General features: G+C 41.3%; 1 protein-coding gene across 5 annotated transcripts in view; it reads left to right on the top strand.

The window, feature by feature from the left end:
- Positions 1 to 18894, top strand: part of chrm3a (cholinergic receptor, muscarinic 3a) — a 43685-nt gene that overhangs the window by 15663 nt on the left and 9128 nt on the right. For 3 of the 5 annotated variants that reach the window (XM_057046749.1, XM_057046747.1, XM_057046746.1), the window contains exon 2: positions 1100 to 1214. The exons of the other annotated variants lie outside the window; for them this stretch is intronic. The gene's annotated coding sequence lies outside the window, so the exon portion shown is untranslated. The remainder of the gene's footprint in view (positions 1 to 1099; positions 1215 to 18894) is intronic. 5 annotated transcript variants of the gene reach the window in all.

The raw sequence follows: 18894 nt of genomic DNA, 5'->3' as shown, positions 1-18894 counted from the left end.
AAACATCCTTCTCCAAATATTTTTTCAAGATGGATTATTAGCATTTTGAACAAACATTTCCCCTTTTTAGTCTAAACTGAGATTTGCAGGAGTCTTTCACCATACCAACACACTCAGAACACCCTAAATTTAATGCCTGCTTCTGTTAGCAATACTGCTTTAGGTAACGTCTCTTAAGTCTGTGTTGGTATTTTCTTTTTTTCCACTATTAAAGACACAAATATTAAATCACAAATGTTCTGGCCTGGTTTTTACAGAGGAAACAGGCTGTTGAAAAACAATTGGAACCCCAACATGTAAAGACACTTTTGGAGGGGTCGCCATAGCAACAAACTCAGGCAGTTCTGCTTCTAATGCACATCATTTGCAGCGTTGGGCAATTTGCTGCAGTGATAATGAGCCCGGATGGCGGCGATAACGGGAACTGGAACTGAACTTAAACATTAGTTTCTGTTTGGATCAAATTCTGAGGTTCAGAAAATCCTCTGACAGGGACTAAAAACTGATGCTCTTCTCTGGAGAATGGTTGTGAACATCTCAGGACAAACAGATTTTGTTTATTTGCAGCTGAGCAGAATCTCTGGGAGCCGTTACTGCTCCATAACTCTGCTTATTTTCGGTGGCATGCTCTTTCTTTAGCAGTTGTTTGTTATGAGCTCTCTTAGTTCCTCTCTTAGTTCTGCTTCCTGAGTACGTGGCTACATTCAGATACAGTATGTGCAGCAGGAGTTGCTACTAGACCAGGCCCATATAAGGCCTGAACACTTGTGGAGACATGAAGACATGCCATTCTTTGCTTTGACAGATATTATCCTGTTTGGGGTGGGGGACGCTTCACCACATGTGTGATTAAAACATATCACATGAATTAAGTGTGTAGGATTATTTCTCTGAGGCGAGTGTGGACATGAACTGTACACTTGACTTCAGAGCCACAGCAGACATTTTTCTGAAGAGAAACATGAATCACGATGTCATGTGGTGCTAGACAGTAATCAGTGTGCTATAAGTTCTGCTACCTAATTTGGTAAGATGATCATTACCTGGGTTTTTTGTCCTGCTTTCCCTCTGCCCTTCTGCCCTTTTGTCTGCACCCCAGACACCAGGATCCAGCCAGAGAAGGGTCATCACACAACTTCTCAGTAGAAAACATGGACCCCAAAAGGCACTCTGCAGAAAGGTGACCTCCAGACACTCCACCCCCAAAACATTTGGTGAGTCAAAGATGATATCTTATGAAATGTATTATTGTAGTTATTACTGTTGTTATTACTATTCTGGACATGTGCAACAAGTAAATATACCAAATTTGTAATAGGCCACATTCACCCGTGTGCATGAGGTCACCAGCCTTCCAACATGTTTGTGTTTCACACATTTGGAGGGTGAAGTTCATTCAGTCATCTTAGTGACTGCTTGGTTCTGTGTATGTTGCCCAACAGAAAAAAGGTCAATGGTCCAAATCTGTTTGAGTCTTCTTCTTATCTATCTATACATCTATATATAAATCTATACATCCCTCTGAGTCTTTGTTTAAGACTTAGTTGAATTAAACTTAAACATCTTTATTCTGCAGTTGTGACACTAAATCCAGCTGTGCATAAAAGTAGCTTCTGTGTTCTGCTGATTTAATTCTGGCTGCTCGGTTTTTGTTGAACTGAGGAATAAGACAGATCATGTCACCCTGCTTCTTAGCGGCATTAATCCTATTTATTTATTTATTTATTTATTTATTTATTTATTTATTATTTATTTATTTATTTTTATTTATTTATTTATTTATTTATTCTTGCAGACATTTAAAAATAACTCCAAGGACAGGAGAGAAGAGCTTTTGTCAATGAAATGTCTACAGATCACGTAAAGAGAAATTCACATGTTGGTGAATTACATTCCAGCAGCATGTTTCCAGAAGCAAAGGCTCTCCATGTAGGGCAGAAGTTCTCAGTAATTAGCAATGGAAATAAGTATTAATGAGGATAGTCATAGTCTGAAAACAGCAGCTGTCAACAGAGCAGCTTCTCCTCTGCTCAAAAATCAAGTACCTCTTTCAATCTTCAACTTCAAGACTTTTACTATTATTATCATGAGGTTTAAATTAAATTCTAGCACCAATTCAGTTTTTCTTTTAGACTCTCCTGATGTAAATTGGTGTATATAAAGCCGTCAGCATCCAGCTTGTTGGTCTTTCTTCTTGTTTCTCGGAGTCAGATTTTAAACTCGTGCTCTGTTTTTGGTTTTTCATCCATCAAGGCCAAAGTGATCTTTTAATGGCCTTTAATCTGCTGGTGGTGTCCCCTGTGGACTGTTTAACATTTTAACTGTCCATCTTACTCTGTGTGTGTGTGTGTGTGTGTGTTTGTGTGTGTTTGTGGGTGTGTGTGTGTGTGTGTGGTGTGTGTGTGTGTGTGTGTGTGTGTGTGTGTGTGTGTGTGTGATCCTCTGATTGGTGCATGGCGCGCTTCATCCTGAGTTTCCCTTCTTAAATTTGTAGACGGTGTAAAATTTAATAGTTGTCCAAAATAGTTGTCTTTTTGTCCTCAAGCTGGACATATGTCACATGACTTCAGCACGGACGGAGGTTTTAGGCTCTTTTTGGTTAGCGTGTTTGATGGGCGGCTCCAAAATCTGTTACTGTTTGGGGAGAAAGAGGACAGATGAATCTGACTGTATCTAACATATCTGGAGGGCCAACCAGGAAATGAGGCTTCATGCAGGGTCCTTAATCATAGGTGGGACTTCCTGTCACTGGGGGAAGGTGGGGGGGATTGTTGGGTTTACACACATTAGACATGATGATGTCTGAATGACCAGAAAAGTGCGAGGAGCTGAGTGACACCTGTTTTGGCCTGTTGTAGGACACCTTCAAGGGCAGGCCACAAAGTCAGCATTGGGATTTAACTTTGTGTCATTGGGTCAGCTTGTGAACTGGAGAGTAGGATACATTTCACCACAGCTGTGGACTGCTGCAAGTAAATGTTCTGACTGTAATAATCATTCGAACTTGTAGTTACGATCTATTTATGTGAAATAAAATAGCCACGAGCTAACCCATAGCAAACACAGATTGGTATTTACGGTTCTTACTGGCAGCCATTGTTTTCCAGTAAATTCTTTACTGTTGTTTATACATGGCAGATATTCAGTGGACAGTGTTGAAGTTGACACAAACATGAGAAGTGAGATGGAGAGTTTATTTAGGCGGGAGATGAATCCTCAGCAGACTTGCAGATGTGACGTTGTTGCATTTATGGGTCAGAATTCTGTCTAATCCAAACGTGTCCCTTCTGCTCAGGTTTGCTCAGGATGACGTACAAATGACATGACTCTTATTTCATTTATTTTTGGGGTTTGTGGTAACACTAATTTGGTTCTGCTGCTGTTTGGAACAACCCTCATTCCCATCCTGCCTCATCCTCTTCTTGCTCTCACTTGCTTCTGTCCCTCCGCTGACCCCAGAGCAGCAAACTCTCTTTACCTTTCTTTTCCTGTCATGGTTGAAAACCACAGACTGATTATTAGTAACATTTGCACTCATTTAAAAAAAACTAATTTTAAAAAGAAAAAATGATCAGTAATTCATACACTTCTTCCCTTTATCAGTGAGATTATCTTGTGAGATCATCATCGGGATTTAATCTGTGATCTTCACCTGCTCAGTGATCTCCATCATTTATTGCAACACAGCGCTGCTCTAAATCTTTGTCTAAGACCCATTAATGTTGAAATTCCAGCAACACCAACTGAAACCAGTGACAAGCTTTATTTGTATTCCCTCCCCATTTCGTCCTCCCAACCACAGCTTTCACTTGTTTTATGGTGCCCTCCCCCTGCAGAAGCCCAGTCCCTTCCCTGCTGCAGACAGTAGATGCATCCCTCCCGCTTCTCTCCTCCAGCATTAATACAGTTTGTTGTGTCAGGTATTGTCTCATGCAACTCCTTGCTCATTCAGCAGAGACTTAACTGCAGATGTGGAAGTGGTGAAAGAGTCTCATGTTGGAAACATTTTTCACCATCATCTCTTCACCTAGATGCTCCAGGAATTCTGATTGATCCTCTCATCACTTTTCTGTCGGGAATTGTCTCAAATTATCATTTTTACAGCACTCACCTCAAATGCCAAATCCAGATGTGTTCCAGCTGAAAGATGGTAAACATGCAGTCACCAGGTTTTCTCTATTAGGCAAAAATGTCCCAGAGTGTGTTCACATAGAGCACTCTAAATTGGACAACCATGGGTGTGGTCAGAGTCTGACATTCAAGACGTTTTTTTGTGCTGTTTTCTTGGAAGAGGTCAGATTTCTGATTGATTTATTGTCCTGGGTTTGTATCATTTAGAAGATGCAGCTTTCTGCTTTGCAGATTAATCATCTTGTGCACTAATATATTCTTTGACCACATCTGACAGGTCTGTATCATCTGTTTTATTGACATGTCTTTCAAAGATCAACCCAAACATGGGCGGGGTCTTCTCTTTAACCGATAGTTCTGAGCCGGCTGTATTTTTGGCCCTTCCTGTTTTCTCCGGTGGGACATGCTGCAGTATTTAATTTACTTCACTCTGAGGTCCGTCACACAGTTTCAGCATTTCTTATCTCAAAATTCAGTTCTGTGGTCATTTTGTGTCTGCCATGTTCTGTCTCCTTAACCCTTTCTGTAGCGATCCCCAGCACTCACACTCTAGCTGCTCATCTTCTTCCCTTTTGCCCTCCCCTCATGCTTTTCCTTCATGCTATCCATTATAGGATGGGGTTGTGTAATCTGCTTCTGTGAGGTGTAATTCACACATTCTGTGCATGTGTGATAAGAAATAACTGCCCAGAGAACCAGAACACAGCTGTCCTGAGTTGGGCTGAACCTACAAGAACTATGGGCTGCACATCCACATCGAAAAGAGGGAATTTTGCAAAATCCGACTCTTTCTGACCCGTTTGCTGTGATGGTAACATTTAATCTACATCTTAATCTTACAGCTTAATTTGGAATCAAATTTCTCTTTTAGGAGCTGACTTGTGTGAAGATCTGAGTTGATGATTCTGGCTTTAATTAGTATAGCCTGTTTTAGTGATGTCAGCAATTCTTTACAGGCTATGCTAATCTGTGCCAGAATCAGCAATGCAATTGGGACACACTTGTTTCCTCACCATGAACCTTTAAGGATTTAGATTTGTTTTCCATCTTCTCTTGTGTATTTTAACTCTTGTGTATGATTATGTAACAACCACTAACCATTTTTTATTCATATAGCTGAAAGTTGTGTTGTGTAATTACACTTTTGTGTGTGCTGCATTCAGATGGCCTTTGTAGAAGAAGGCTGCTGGGCAGCAGCACAGTGGGTGTAAATGTCAAAGAGCCTGTCAAAATCTCATCTTTTCTAGTTTCTGACTTCACCTTTTGGTGTTTCAGAGGATAAATCACTGGTGGGGACTGACAGTAGAGCTGTAGCTGCTGTCGTGTTGTTGGCATATTTTCAATTAACCCACCGTGTCAGAGGTGTCAATCCTGTGGAAATTCAATTTAATAACATGCTATCCTTTTAACGGAAGCATTTTCTCTGCAGGTGCTGCTTTGACAAGTGATGATAAATCATGATGCACATTTAATGTGCTTGAATAGCAGATTAATACGATTCCATTTTTCAAAGATCAAAGGTTTCATCATATCAGAATAAAAGTTTTAAATGAAAAGATGGTGATCAGAAAGTTGTGAATGAATGGACATTGATGTGTGTAGCTGCAGCAGTTTTCTGACCTCATTAACATGGTTCCACCTTACATCTACTGCCAGCCATCACAGAATCAATCACACATCCCATTATATTCCCCTAACTGCTGCTAATGAGTATTACATCATTGAAGAATAATTACTATTTTAACATAAATTAGAAAGGGGCACTTTAGTGTGAGAAAGCCTTGCTTTTGTCAGACTTTGCTGCCACGGGGGTAGAACACAGTGATGGTGACACCCAGGTGAGCTGCCTGTGAAACAGCTCTGAGGGGCTGACATTCTCATCTGGCCCCTGATTGGCAGGAGAGCAAATGGCAGCAGCATCTGGAGGCATTTGGATCTGACCCTCATGAAAAACACACAGGGACATGCAGGGGGGCATACACACACGCACGCACGCACACACACACACACACACACACACACACACCACACACACACCACACACACACACACACACACACACTCACCAAGTACGACTGGCCTTGGTCTAACTTGTCAGCCCTTTTGTCAGGCTCTAAGCAGGAATGTGTAGGTTTGGTAAAGGAGGAAAAATACTTTTATTAACGTGATCACTCGCAGTCTTCCTCCAGAACAACATCGGAAGGTTTTCTTCTGCTCACTGTGGTTTGTTCTGTTGATGGTCAACAGCTATTAATTTGCATATTTAAGGTGGCATTCATCCTTTCCTGCAGTATTCACATCCAGTTGTAATCCATCCTACATTCCACTTGATGGAAAAGCAAAGACTGCATCAGCAGCTCCGCACGTCTCTCCAGGATCCATATCAACCTTCACCAAATTAAGTTAATGCTCTCCCTCAGTCTGGCTTTTATTCCAGTCTGTCGTTTCTTCATCATCTCATCAATGGCGAGGTTTTGGATGCTAAAAATGCAGCGCTCAGATTTGTTTGCTTTCTTACTCATATTCTCTTCTGTCTCTGCTACAGATGGAACAGTTTGTAAATGTATGATTAAAGTGATATTAGGCACTTTCCTCCTGAGTGTGTTAGCAGTGGTCAGTAACCCCTTTTAAAGGTGCAGAAAACAGCCCAGCCCGAGCAGCAGTGAGAGACTCTGAACTAAATAAAGTGCAGGGCCTCCTCCGGTCACCTCTGCACTATATTACACTCCAGAACAACAGGATCTTCCATTTAGCAAAGTAATTTGACTCATTACCTCCCTCCAAACTGTATGCATGGAATGTGTTACGCCTGAGCAGCCGTGGGCATTAATCCGCCTTTATTAATGAGCTTCCTGCTCCGTGTTGTTGCCTATAGAGTCGAGTATCCGGGTCTCTTTGTCCAGACATTGTTAAGGTGTTACATAAAGAGTATTTCTATCGTTTACATCATAACCCACAGGGGAAAAAAGCTGGAGCAGGAATTCTGTGTCCACTTGATATCTGCAGTCGGTCCCAGTTTATTAAAGGTCTCTGTTACAACAGATGGAGCTGATTTTAAATACTGGCTCGAGATATGAGTTAAATATTAAATGTATTTATATATTCAGCATTTTGAAAGTCTTCTGTTATAAATGGGCATAATTTCCATTTAATTTTCTTTGTAGTTGTATTTATAACAAGAATTTTCTCTTTAAGGAGACAAGAGGGGAAAGAACAGAAGAACCTTTGACTGTTAATTGATCCATGTGCACATGGACTGGATGATAATAAGTATTGTCCACTTTAGACAGTAAAACTGGAGAGCATGTTCTATATCTTAGTTATTTACCGGTAGTTCAAATCTACAATGCTTATGAGAGATGTTGTTATAATTACTATATAAGTAGCTCTAAGTCCTTTCCTTTACCAGTTATTTCATTGAGAGTTTACCCTCTAAATAACTGCCCCTGTCTGTAAAACAGGGAAGCAGCAGCCTGGGCGGTGAGCAGATGTTTGTCCAGGTTCAGATAATACAACTTTAATGCATTGTTCCATTCTTCTGGCTGCACCGTCTGCCCCGTCCATCATGGGAACCCACTGCCAGTGTGACTGGTGTGCTAAAATAATGCTCACAGGCAGCCATTTCCTCAGTCAATGATTGCAGCTGCTTTTTGATTGGTACTGTTTATGAAAAACTAATTTATTCTTATATTGTACTAATTCTGCATGCCTCTCTGTGCGTTAACACATTATTTGAGCCATCCTCCTCAAGTGGATGGCTCTTCTCTTTTCACTCCACTGGTAGATGTGTGAATATTCATGATCACGTCAGTTTATCGTGGCAATTGGGTGGGAAATAATTTTTACAATTGGGTTTGTCTCATTTAGGAGAAGCCTGATGATTTACACTGAAAGTGGGGATTTAAATAGAAGGGTATGTTATTTCTTCCCAGACTGAAGTCAGCAGGAGCACGCCTTTGACGCATGCCTTTGACACCTCACAATGTCCCTCCATTGTTTCTGTGATGAATGTTCAGTACAAATGTCTTCCTGCACCACTTGCTGTCTTCTTTGTCTTGCTTATAGATGGGTTTGGCAGAGAAATATTGCACTGGTCAGGATCTAACACAGGAGGATTTAACCCAGCAGAAGGCAGATGTAGGGCCCTTTTAAAGTGCGTCACTTGTATTCTAAAGTGACGTCTGGCTTCGTTGGGAAATAAAGAAAGCCTTTTATCCGTATGGAGCTAACTAACTGTCTATGTTGATACTGTGTGTGTGATTCTGGTGTAGTCAAACTGTTTAGAAACGTATCAGCTGTCCACTGAAGGAAACATGCCTGATAAGTTATTAGTGATTATTGGGGAAGTCTGTAACAGAGAGAATAAACCCTGAGGCCATTCTTATGCATCAGAATTGCTCTTACTCATAATCTTTACAGTTTGTCTGATGTTTAGGGGTTTTCTTTTCTGTAGGGAAGTATCTCTGAATTCCTGCCATGAAACATTTGGTGGACTTGAAAAGTCTTTAAACCATTGTTGAGAGCTGAGTGTATTGGCCAGAGAATAAATGTGTCTGCTCTCTGCTGAGATTCTCTGATGCACCATCCTTCTTTATTTGAACATCTTTTCCTTTGTTGCCATACCATGGTGGTATAGCTCACCAGCAAGTCTTGTAAAGTTAAGTTTACCTTTATAACACTGGTAACAGGAACATCTTCCTCCATCTAATCAATGTAATGCTAATGAAACATGGAGGACTAAATGGTTCATTGATTTTTGTCTTGATTTTCTGTCACATCTAGTAGTTTGTTTTTGCAGTTGCCCCCCCCCCCCCCCCCCCCCCCCTTCCCCATTCTTCCTTTTGCTGCAGCCTCCATCTCCACACCAGGAGACCCAATAAAGCCTGAAAATCACTTATGGCCAGCAATGAATAGTGTCTGTCTGAATGAACGGCTGCTGCGGACAGAAAGGAAACGCTCAGAGAATGAATTCTGCTCTGATCCAAATCCCGATGGCGCGTGTGGTCATTGACAGCGAACCCCCTTGCTGACACAGTCTTAATGGCTTCACCAGGACAACATAATGCAAAAGCCAATACCTCCAGGGCAGAAGCTAAACCATGCTGATGAATTTGTCCTTGTGGCTCTGCTGCAGAGGAATGATAACAGATGAGGAGGTGCCGTTGCTGCATAAAGCTGCCTGTTGTTTATCGGAACTACATTTCAGCCGTCTCATCACTGTCAGAGGTATCAGACTGGGTGTGATGGACCAAAGCTCTGCGATCTTAATGTCCAAAGAGAGTAGAATAAGCATCCAGGAAGAGAAGCAGACCTGCTTTTGTTGAAAAAGGCTGGAGCGAAGTAAGAATAACTGCAAAATGTACAACATTTAAAGATGATCTGTGGACGATTTGTCCATCTGTCTTGAAGACTGTGTGAAACAAGTTCAGTCCCAACAAAATTCTGGACCAGTCCACTGATCATCTGTGGTCTGAGCAGAGCTAATCCTCATGGAAGCTTCACTTTCAGAAGACTGACACAGTGATGATCAGCTCCCTTATAAATATGGCTGCAGGGGACATATGTGTTTGGACACGTCTGTAGTCTCCACAGCGAAGAGCACAACACTGTCTTCTGTTTGGGTGGCCAATACCTGGCGTTCCTCCCACATGACTCAGGCCAGTCATGTTTCATAACAAGCTGAGGGGTTCTACTGCCATAAACCAGATCTGTTGTCACACAATAAAGCCATCCCTCGCGAACAGTGTCAGCAGGACTATGATGTAACATATATTTGACCAAGCAGCCAAAAACAACACCTGGTCTGTTTGTTCTACACGTCTATGCTAGCAGATTTGATTCCCAAATGGGGAATTGCAAGAGGATGCTGTAAAGTATATCTGTACTTACGCAGGTCGGAAATCTGACTTCCAAACTGCTCTGTTGATAATTTAAGGTTCACGGCCATAAAAGTCTCAAATGGCCGTATTTTATTTCCTACAAGCAGCACTTGTTTCTATTCCCTCACCTCCCACAGCTGGAATTCTGTTTCATTGCTAACATGAAGCCTTATCTCTGGCTGTCCTTAAGCCCTCTACCACATGTCCATATTTATAATGAATCAGGAGAAGTGGCGCACATACCGGCCAAGGCAGCCTATGACTATAAAGAAGATGTAAACATTACAGCTCTTCTCGACAGTGAAGCCTCCCGGTTCACTTCTGCACAGAATGGCAGAGGTGTCCTAAGGGAAATGCTTGCTTTTTATATGGATCTTCCCTTTTCTTTTAGATCTAGCTCTCATTCCTTAGCCTCGCAAATTTCTGAATCTTCAGTGACACTGTGTTCTCACCACTAAGGAGCCTCTCCTGCCTTTGAGGCTGGCTGCAGATGTTTAGTGCTGGGCTGCTGTTCTGGAAAAATAAATTCCATTTCCTGCCATACGTGTGCATGGATAGAAAGAATGTCTTCGTTAAACTGATGCCTGTTTGCAACTTCATTTCTGGTCTCCATCTCTAACAGACTGATGGTCAGACTGGTTGGTTGGTGTGTGTTCCACATTTAGATTACACACCTGATTCATGTATCTGTTCTTTTAATCAACAATCCAGCCACTGTTTGGAATTGATGATTGAACAAACTTCACAAGAACATTTTCATGTGGAAACCTTTTATGAATCTGCGCTGTGTTGGGGGTAATATACTGGAAAGAAGAGCAGATATCTGTGGGGCCACTGAGAGAACGACAGTTCTTTTGTTGATGGCAGTGACCTTAAACATATTAACTATTTCTCATTAAATAGTGAAAGCACTGACAGATTCTCAGGCAACTGCTAAAATATATGCTGAAATTTGAAGTATATGTTAAGGTTCAGGCTAGTGATGCTGCTGGATAAAACGACATCACCTGATGACATCTAGCAAGTACTTACTAAACCCCATAATCTCTCTGCTGGCGAGGTCACAACCTTTTCTTCAGTCGATCTGGAATTTTTATATTAGCATCAAAATTGGTGTCACTGGGAGTGTGTGCCTGTGTGTGTGTGAGGGGGGGCATCTATGCAGATGCAGGATGCTGAAGGCAACTGAACAGCCTTCTGGTTATTTTTTTTTAACTCAAATAAATTTATTTGGAATAATTAAGATAAATATTAAAGTCCTGCAAAAAAAAGTTCCTGCTTTACTTCATTTTTATTTGGAAAAGTTCAGGGGTTAGATAAGGATTTGTCCTGTGGCCATTAAATATTGGTGTTCTGTAAATATGTTCAGCATAAGTATAAATCCCTCAACATAAAGCTTTTGGTGGATGAATCATGCTCAGCAGATGAGCTGTAGCACTTCCCACGTTTACTATTATTATTTAAGACATGGATAAAAGACAACTGCTGGTGTTTGAAGTTAAAATGCTACTTCTCTGTTTCTGTCACTTGTTTAGGGAGAAAATGTGTGAACTGATGTGAACTCATCTCTTGTTCTTTCTGGCTTTTTTTTTATTGTGGTGAACAAAGACAGAAATTCACTCTGAAAATCAAATTAGTCACCTCCTGTTTTGTTGCCTGCAGCTGCATCCAGTATGTAAATATGAAGAACTAAAGGGGATCCTGGTCCAGGAATCTCCAAGACCTGGTCCAGGAATCTCTGTGTGGCTGTACAGTATTAGTACAGAGGTCAAGTGAGCGGCAGAACCAGGTTGGACCTGCTGGAATTAGACCATGGAAAGAAATGTTGGGCATGAACATCCGGCACGGGTAATTTTTCTCAGTGGAGAAGACACATTCCCTTCCTCTTCTGCCCCATCTCACCCTGTTGTAACGCGTAGTCAAGATTTATCCACAATCCTCTGTGTTTCTAACATATTTTCAGCCTTTTGCAGTTGTGTTGTCATTTATTTATTTGGGCATCAATTGTGTTTATTGTCACAAAGACACACTTCATATAATATATAACCCTCCCCCCCCCAACTCTGCAATCATCATCGTCACCCCAAGCTACATATTTGAAATCACCTCTTCTGGAAAGATGATTTTTCATTATATGGCAGTTTTTAATGAGTGAAGAGCCTCGCAGCGCAGGCCACCGTCTGCATTCAAGCTGTCTGTTTCCACATTTGAACAGCACAACCATCTATCAGACATTCCTTTTTTGTGTAGCTCCAGGCTGCAGGTGATTTATTATTGCCCTGGAAACGACGGCAAGGATGCACAAGTAGAGCACAAGTTACGCAAGATTATTGTAAAAACAAAATTGTTTTTTTCACTTTTGTTTTTACAATAATTTTGTGTAACTTGTGCTCAAAGAGCCTCAACTGATTTGCATATTTGGTCTCGTTCACTAAAACCGCTCAGGCATTCCTCCAAGTTGCATCATGCTGACATTTCATCATGGAATTATCAGCAAACGTCTCCTGCTACTTCCACATTTCTGTGAAGATTCACACAGATGGAAGCTGCTGCTCTGCTGATGCTCTGCTGCTCTGCTGTGTTGTGCTGCTGCTGCTGCTGCTCTGTTGCTACTGTTGTTCTGCTGCTGCTGTGCTGCTGTTGATCTTCTGCTGCTGCTCTGCTCCTCTGTGCACTCTGCAAGAGCAGATGTTGCAGGAAAACAAACTAACAAACAACTATTATTTAATGTGGGTCTTCTGCAGCCATTTAAAGACTGTAGTTCTGACAGTTAATGAGCTCACACTTAACTGTTACCTTGAATCTGCTCAACATCTTTCAGTCTTCTTTTAAATTTGGTGAAAAAAGTTTCTGTCCATTATCATTGAGAATTAGATATGGATGATAGTAATGGTTTTATGTCCAGAGAATCAACCGTGAAATCTTTTTGCTGCAGCAGCCTGAAATGACCTGCGGAGGTCTATTGATTTTTCCTTCCTTTATCTGTGAATGAAGAGGCTCATTGGAAGAGGTGCAGCCGCCCAGAACAAAATAAATAGATAAAACAGTCAAAACACCATTATCTGACCTGTAAATGCAAGCAGAGTAACTAAAACTTACATTTATTTTATATTTTCCGTGTGTCAGTTGAACCTCTGCTCTTTAGTAGAAAGAAACCTAAAAGCTGAATAAACCCTGAAGCAGCTGTAAAAGCACTGCAGCATGCCTGTAGTGATTATTGATTACAATAATAATGATAATAATATAATAATAGTATAAGTTCTAAAATAGGCAAATTACCCAGAGAGAATTCTAAAACTGCTAGAAACTCCAGAATCTAATAATCTAAAGACTCACCAACCTGCTGGAGATCAGGGACAAGTTAAAATCAAACTTGTATCGACAAAATGGTATTTAAAATGTTTCTAGTGAATTTTAGTGTGAAGATTATGTGACTGTCCAAACTGTTCTTAACCATTAAAAGCTGTCCTGTTTTATTTGCTCACGTCTTTTGAACGGTATTTTCATAATGATCTTTTCATCATTTAGAATTAAATCATTTCCTTAATTTTAAACCACTATTACCAGGACAGTATCTGGAGATCCTTCACAAATATTCAAGTAGTTCTTCTGCAGAACGACTCTGTGTTAAATTCATTAGCACTCAGTTCCGTCCTGCTCACTTGTCTCCCCTCTGACTGATGCCCCTGCTTTTACTACCTTTTTTTGGAAGAAAGTCCAAGTTTATTTAACCTTTAAGCCAAACATCTTCAGTTGATGATTCCAGTGTTTTCAACAGTGGAGACGTCTGTTAAATGAGTTTGAATCCTTGTTTTACTCTGCTCTTGAAGGTTTATGCTCAGATGAGTGAGTTGATGTCAGTCAGAAGTTTTCCTGTGTGGTTAACAGCTGCAGGTCTGTAATAAGATGTGTTTTTCCAGTCTAAGGTCAGCAGTCGTCTACAGGATCAGCCTGTTTTCAGTCCCACATGTCTGAGACATCTGTATTGATTAAAAAAGAGGCTCATAAACACTAATCACAGATGTACTCCATCTTCATAAATGCTGGTCACTTATTATTATTATTATTATATTATTATTATTATTATTATTATTATTATTATTATTACATTAGTACATTAATAATGCCTGTTGAAGAAAAGAAGTGAGAAAGTGTAAATAACAGCATCATTTCACACCAGCCTACATTTCACTTGTTCCCAAAGGAAACCTGTTACTGTCGCCTCCGTCCACACAGGCGTCACCAGCTGCTTTGCTGACATTCATCTTTCAGTAATATCTGTAATGTATCAGATCCTCTGCTGAGGTTCCTTAAAGAGCAGTTTTAGATCCTGCTGCGATGGTGGTTCTCACAGGTGAGACTCAGCTGAATCAGGAATGTTTGCACATGTTGTCAGAGTGATTATTTCATTGTGTGTTCAGCTTTAGTTCCTCACAGACTTTACATGCAATTCTCTTGCTCAGTGTAAAGCGCTTCATAAATATTCCTGTTGGGCGTTTAGATTGGCTGCTATGATCAATAATGAGACTTGATTAAAGTGTGAAGGGCGCATTTCTAAACCTTCCAAGCTAAAGGTTGAGAGCAATTGATCTTCACCTTCATTCCTTTCTTCATTTATTCACTGCTGGAGCAGCTCAGGGGGTCAAACGGAGCAGATCTGGTTCTCTGCTCAACGGTGTTGTTAGTCGAGCTTCAACCGCGAGGCCTCGATGACTTTCGCCAAATTAATTGGTTTCAAATTGATTCTGAAAATAAGGAGAAGCTTGTTGAGAGAAGTTGGTGTAGTTGCTGTATTTGGGCCTGTGGGACTGACGGCGCTTGTTCAAAATACAGGCAGCAGATAATCCAGCGCTATTATGAGGGGGATTAATACTCTGTTGACAGAGAGTGTTGCCATCAAAATATGACGCATGAAAGTTTAATCACCTTATATCACTTTAACAAACAGACAGCTGTGCGTGCAAATAAAAATCAGTTAATATGACACATCCAGGATGTTGGGTTTACTTAATACTCCAGGAACAGTAGAGAGTCATTCGGAGTGAAAACTACCTTTGTTGCTTCTTCTAAACTCATTCCTCTTCTCCTTTTTCTTCCAAAATCACACTTTTCTCTTTTGTGTGGGTGTGGAACAGATGAAAGTCTTCAACATCAGGGCTTTTTTGGGAATTATTTCTGCACATGGGGGGAGTTTTGACACTTTAATGTGCTATGTATAAGCTGGAAAGTAAGTACCTCTGGCCATTTCGGGGGAAAAGAAAGAATAAAAAACGATTTAATGAAGCATTTGGAGGTTCAGGCTAAAGGAGGACGCTGTCATGTGCAGCAGGCAGCTGATCATCAGCTGATCAAGCAGACTTCACTTCCATTCCCTGATTCCAACATGGTGTGTGTCTGCTCAGGCTCAGGATCTGATTAACGGCAGTTGATTCACTCCACTGTCTGTACGTCATCAGTTGATCTTTAACATAAGTGTTTAATATTTGCAGAGCTCAGCGAGCTGCAGGTTTCAGGACACTGTTTCCATCACAGTTGACCGCCAACGTATTGAATCTTAGTGTAGTTGTCTGTGAAACTGTCATCATCATTTATTCACGCTCATGTTTCCACCTTTAGGAAATGAGATGACACTGGAACACAAGTGCTGCTGCATATAGGGAGTCTTCAGGCTTGTGCGTGGATGAGGTGTGCACACCTATGCTGAGCTTTATATCCACAACCGTAGCCCTGAAGGAGCTTTCAACCTTTCACAGCTTCTGTTTCTCTGAATTTAATTGTGATTTGTTTCCCTCAGACCATGAGAGAACGTTCAGTCAAAAAATGTGGAGTAAAGAAATGAGCCGTGTTCCAGTGGAGCTTTTTATTCTGATTGGTGGGATTATATATTGAAGACTTTGGGCAACAAAAGAACTGTGCTTTGATCATTGCCTGAACCGCCTGAGCCTCTCGGACGGTTACGGTGTTTATCTTCATTTACCTACTTCAGCACTGAGTAATATAGTCACTTTCAGCTCTGTTTAAATAAGTTTAAGCACCTTAGAATCTCCTTGTTTGGTGTTATTGTCTGAAAAGGGAGACACACCGGAAAGTTCAGGAAGAGGAAAAATGGTCCTGTTGGATAAGCAGGAGGTCAATCAAAGCAAGAAACACACAAAGCTTCAGTTTTTTTCTAGTGTGGGATAAAAGAGATAGATTGGTATTTTCTGGCAGTCGATATAAGGCTGCATTTTCCTCCCAGCTGTTTTTGTCCAGCTGTGAAATACCACTAAATGATTTACTCACCAAATGCTCCAATGGAATTACAGGTTTCATGTGATGGTGATAGATTAAATGACCTCAGTATTGCATAAGGTGTCACTAAAAAGCAGCTTGACAGATAGGACAGTTGTTATTTTACTGTACACTGAGGCTGCAGGCACAGTGGAAGCGACACTACCACACCTGTGGGTTCGACAGCAGCGGAATATTTCTGCCTCACTGTAGACAACCAGTAATCTGGCCCTATGATGCTTTAATAGGCTGAGAATCCTTTTTACGGCTGAGCCACCCACGCAAGACTCCAGTAGCCTGCTGCTCTGCGTTGTCTCCTGCAGAGAGTTCTCCCACTCGTATTAGTGGTGGTGGAGGTGCGGCTGCAGTCGGAGTCTCTCCAGCTCTCCAGGCTCATGAAGAGCTCATCACTCTCCATCCTCATCATGTTTCTGTCAGTGTGCCGGATGGAAACTATTACATGCTACAGATCCGAGATGCCGTGGCCCCATAAATGCTGGCATTTTTATATGCAGCCATTTGGGCGCTTGTGTGCTAACTGTGTGGTGTCTCATTATGCTAATTTCAAATGGCTTATTGTGGTTTGTTACTCAAAAGATGCTAAACGGCACTATTGTCAAAGAGATCCTAGTATATGTTTCATAATGCACTAATATCTCACTGAGCTCCTCTATGTTATGATTTCAAAGAGATGCCTTTAAAAGTGCCACTGTAGACAAACGGCTAATGGTCAGTTGTATTCAAAAGGAATAATGCACATAAACTACATGGAATCATAAAGAACAACCCTAAACAGAGTTATGGCCACAGCTGAGTCCTTTTCTCATCTCCGTTCTGCATTAAATCTTTCCTGACAGACCAATAACAGCAAGCGTCGGTGGCAATTGTCACTGAGAGTGATCCATCACTCGTCTGTCGCCATTAGCATTCAAGCTTCATTAGCCAGCAAGCAACCGGCCTAGGATATTATTGTAGGCTGTAAATTCTTTCAGGGCACCAGCAGCAGCATCTGTTTCAGAAATATAAATATAATTAGAAATATCACAGTTCCAGATGATTAAAATAGCCTAAACTGTAACAATATTGGTGCTAGGTTACTGTTTCTAAAGGCATCAAATGTTTCCTCTCAGCAGATACAGATTTGATTTTAACTCACAGGGGTACTTTTGTAACTCTACTTTTGTAGTGAGTTAGTGTGTTGCTGCTGCTGCATGCTGGCACAAATTAATTTGAAAATCTTTATCACCACCATCATCATCATTCTTCTTTCGACCAACTGGCCTCTAAAAGTGGCTCAACTCCTGAATCTCCTCTGGTCCACTTTGAACTCAGTGAATGAAGTTAAACATACCTTTGCTGTGCAGTCAGAGGAGCAATCAGGTTTAACAGAGGTGCTACAAATGAAAGGATCTGCACATTTGTCTGATGCCAACAATCAATGGGAAAAGATCCAGGAAATGAAGGAAAACCCCAAATTCTACTTTGAACATCATCATGATTTTGTGTGTGTTTAATTCTATATAATGTAAACTAAATGTTGTTAAACAAAAACTGCCTGTCTGATTGGCTGCATCTGCCTCATCTGTAGCTGGTTGTTCAAATGAGAAAGACTTGGTGGGACAGCTACCCTCAACACCCCTCTGAGATTTAGGAAACCAATTTTAAAGCTATTTTAGGATCCACTGCCAGGTACAGTCATGTCACCTGGGCCCATATTATTAGATGAAATAGTATGCACGCTCTGCCAAGTGTGTGTGTGTGTGTGTGTGTGTGTGTGTGTGTGTGTGTGTGTGTGTATGTGTGTGGGGGGGGGGGTGGCATGAAGAGGACTAAGTCAGTATTTGAGTAAATGAGACAGGGGCAGCCGCCAGTGTCAGGTTCTGCTCATGTCATTGTGCACGTGTTCACTTCAAAGGTGCACATGTGTCACACATTGTTGAAATTTGTTGTTTTGGACTCTATTCTAATGTGTTTAATGTCCTTATGTTGAAGCGACTCCTTCAGGAATATTCCAGATCCAGAACCACTGAGCCAGGTGGACTTTCAGGCCTTCACGTGTGATTCTTCTTGTAAATTGGGTGCATAATGGAGACAAGATCACTGTCCCCAGAGCTTTTGCTAATTAGCTTGAATTAGATGGAAATGTTGTGTGTATTCATGAATGATATGAACATTACAGGATGGCCGTGGCTGGTTTTGGTTTTCATCGTTCACTTAAACAAAGTGTCTCCATCCCCAAGTGTTAGTCCCCCTGAGCCACAGCCTCTTTCCACATTGCTAATCATTGTCCTTAACAGGCCCAAATCATTGGCCCCAGTGGAGCCCCTCTGTTGTTGAAGCATGTTTAAACAGGGACGGGGGGTCTCCCCCTCTGGGTCCTCTGAGAGCCTGTTCAATAGACAGAGGGATGAACTTCCTTTTAAGGGCTAGTTACAATAACTCATCTGTGTGTTGATTACACTGGAGTGCAGGTATGAGAGGTCAGATTTGCTGAGGAGGAAAGAAAGACTTCCAGCATTCTCTCTGAATTATCCTGGAGTGGCTACAGCCGTTCGCTCTGACACATTCCTCACTGACAGACTCAGGCCACATCTGTGCCTCTCAAAAAGCACGA

Source organism: Takifugu flavidus, chromosome 11, assembly GCF_003711565.1.
Source record: "Takifugu flavidus isolate HTHZ2018 chromosome 11, ASM371156v2, whole genome shotgun sequence".
In the NCBI taxonomy this organism is placed as follows: domain Eukaryota; kingdom Metazoa; phylum Chordata; class Actinopteri; order Tetraodontiformes; family Tetraodontidae; genus Takifugu; species Takifugu flavidus.
Note: the sequence above shows the minus strand (reverse complement) of the source record. Positions and strands in the feature narration are given on the sequence as shown.